Here is a 622-nt window from a genome sequence, read left to right on the forward strand (position 1 = left end):
GTCCACCGCCAGGTTGTGTAGGAGCCACTGGAGTGTGTAGACGCAGCCAGCTGTGTACACGCGGTCAGGGTGTCAGACAGAATTGGGATGGTATAGACGCCGGGGCTGTGTAGACGTGGCCGGGCTGTCTGGGTTACAGACCCACCAGTCTGTCCTACCCACCGCTGTGCTACAACCAGGGTGTGTGGGCCTGGAGCCTCCCAGGGAACCCCACGGTGGCTGGGGTGGTCCCCAGGGGTCTTCCCAGGTGGCTGTTGCGAGCCTCCGAGGACTTGGGGTCTGAGCGGATGTGTGGCCACGGGGCGAGGTCGGGAGTGGGTCCGGGTGTGTGTGGGGTCTGGTGGGCTCCGTGAACGGGGCAGGGGGCGGTGTCCCACACGCGGATGTGGTGGCGTTAGGGCCCGTTGACGGCGCCGTGCCGTGGTCTCAGCCAGCCACTTCCAGCTGCGCCCCCGTGGTCAGCGAAACTGCAGGCAGAGCCGGGGACGCGGGGCCAGGCTGGGCTGGGCAGGTGCCGGGCGTTTTAGGACCCAGCCGGCAGGTGCAGACCATCCCGCACCCACCAGTCAGCCCGCTGCGCCCCGGGCAGGACCCCATTCCCGCTCGCCCCAATACCCGCCCC

This window comes from Tupaia chinensis, unplaced genomic scaffold (genome assembly GCF_000334495.1).
Source record: "Tupaia chinensis unplaced genomic scaffold, TupChi_1.0 Scaffold149964_2, whole genome shotgun sequence".
NCBI classification, from domain to species: Eukaryota; Metazoa; Chordata; class Mammalia; order Scandentia; family Tupaiidae; genus Tupaia; species Tupaia belangeri.